Raw genomic sequence first — 2,377 nt, 5'->3', positions numbered from 1 at the left:
GGAAGCACATTTTATAGTCAACTTTCCTGACAGTTCTTGACTATGGTGACACAATTTACCAGAATGCAGCAGCCACAACTCTTAAATATTTGGATGCCGTCTACCATAGCGCACTTTGCTTTATCACTGGTGACAGTTTTAATACTCATCACTGCTTACTGTATCAAAAGGTTGACTGGTCCTCATTAAAGTCCCGTAGATCAATTCACTATTCCCTTTTTGTTTACAAAGCTCTACTAAACAAGCTTCCGACTTACCTAACTTTGTTGTTGAAGTATAAAAACATGAGTTACCAAAGGTTCTCCTCTTCTTCCACAGAGACGTTATGTCTAGGAAGCCATTTTTTCCTATCAAAATCCAGATCCGCATTGAAATGGTTTTTGCTCATACCAGGCTATTGACACCATGAGAATGTAACACAGCACACCTCTTCCTCCCCTCACCTCACTCTGCTCGGTTCTGTCTTCTCTGGTCAGGCGTCAACACAGATGACAGGTACAGGACTGTAGGGTGTAGGATTACAGAGTTGGCCGGGCACATTTTTCCCACGAGAGAAGAGTGTGAGGTTTCCTGTTGAAGTCTTCAGCTCTAGTTATGGGAATACAGGAACAAACTTATTTCCTCCATTGAAATACTCGATATTTGCACCTAGGAGTAGGGGTTATAGGTTGATTTGGTAGTGTGAAATAGTTTATTTTAACTCAGTATATTGACATCTTACCCTCCTCTCTCACAGGTGGATGCTGTGGCAGCCATGTTCTTCTGAGTTTGATTGACAGGCCAAGATGGAGCTAAAGGTGTGGGTGGAGGGAGTGGTCAGGGTGATGTGTGGCCTATCACTGGAGACTTCCTGTCAGGATGTTGTCATCGCCCTCGCACAGGCTATTGTTCAGTCTCTGTCTGATGTAATTTCCTTTGTAATTTCCTCCAATCTCAATCCTGTCTTGGTGTGTCTTTTATTCAGGTCAGATGGGTCGCTATGTTCTCATCCAGAAGCTATGAGGCACAGAGAGGCAGCTTGTGGCTGATGACTGTCCCTTAGAGTCTCTGTCCTATCTGGGTCAGCTGGCCATCGAGGTCCAGTTCATCTTGCGTTGTACAGGCCCCACCAACACTGACGGACCTAACAGACCCACCCTGGATAGGGTCCACCCTTTGCCCAGGCAACCCACACCCATGCCCCCCAGATGCCAAGAGTCGAAGAAGGCCCTCACTTTCAACCTTGGTCCTTCTACAATCTCCAGAAGGACTAATGCTAACAAGTCCGACCCGTCAAAGAAGGAGGTCTACAGGCAGGTGCTGCAGCAGCAGGAGATGCTACAGGACCTGGAGGCCCAGCTGGTGGCTTTGGAAAGGGAGGCAGAGGTGTGGGAGATGGGGAGGCCTGTAACTCCTGTCCCAGGCCAGAATCCAGGCCTAGTAGAGGAGCTCGATCGGCTGGAGGTGAGGCTGAGACAGAATGAGGCAGAGCTGATGCATGGGGAGTACTGTGAGGAGCAGATGCAGCGAGAGAAGGACAAGGAACAGGGTATGTAGTCCATTAAATTCCAGTCACTTCAATACACCTATCAATCCCCTCAGAGGCAATTTAGAAAACATATCCTAAACATATCTCCTATACACAAGTAATTTATGCAGCAATAATGTATGTAACCTAGGCATATGTAGGCCTACACTCATATACATTAGGACCATCCAGGCACTAACACAGATTTGTATTGGCCGTACAGATATCCAGGGACATCTGCACCAACTCTACACCTCTATGGATGAATACAGCTTCCGGCTCAAGGAGCTCCAGACCCATTCATTCAGGCTGGGGCAGGACTTTTGTGTCGAGGCCGACAGACAGAGCTCTCGTCCGGGCACCCCACAGCCAGAGGAGGCCATGGGCGCATTGAGGGAGGAGCTACACAATCGGCATCAGAAGGGGGGTGGAGCTAGACGTGTCATTGACAGAGACGAAGAAAGCATTGCAGAATTACAGTCTAGTGGATGCCGCATGCCGTATGTTAATGAAGATCCCAATGGGAATTGAACCATTTCCCTTGTCTCGCCAAATAAATCCCTCTTATGTAGAAACTCTAACCTTTCCAATTGTATTAGATCAGAGATTACTAGCCTACACTCTTAGAAAAAAGGGTTCCAAAAGGGTACTTCGGCTGTCCCCATAGGAGACCCCTTTTTGGTTTCAGGTAGAACCCTTTTGCCGAAGAACCCTTTTAGGTTCTAGATAGCACCTTTTTTTCTAACAGTATATGTAGCAATCAGACTATAATCCATTCATTGTGTTCAATGACACAGAATAACTGACAAAGTCAAACTCACTGCTAAACAACCTAGGATATTCAGTATAAAAGAGCTTTGTTCGAAGATG

At 46.5% G+C, this 2,377-nt stretch overlaps 1 pseudogene; it reads left to right on the top strand.

The window, feature by feature from the left end:
- The first annotated feature begins 785 nt into the window (after positions 1–785).
- Positions 786–2,082, top strand: LOC115202686 (ras association domain-containing protein 8-like; annotated as a pseudogene).
- The last annotated feature ends 295 nt before the right edge of the window (positions 2,083–2,377 follow it).

The sequence above is a fragment of the Salmo trutta genome, chromosome 12 (genome assembly GCF_901001165.1).
Source record: "Salmo trutta chromosome 12, fSalTru1.1, whole genome shotgun sequence".
Classification (NCBI taxonomy): Eukaryota; Metazoa; Chordata; class Actinopteri; order Salmoniformes; family Salmonidae; genus Salmo; species Salmo trutta.
The sequence above is the reverse complement of the archived record's forward strand: the minus strand, read 5'-3'. Positions and strand labels throughout refer to the sequence as shown.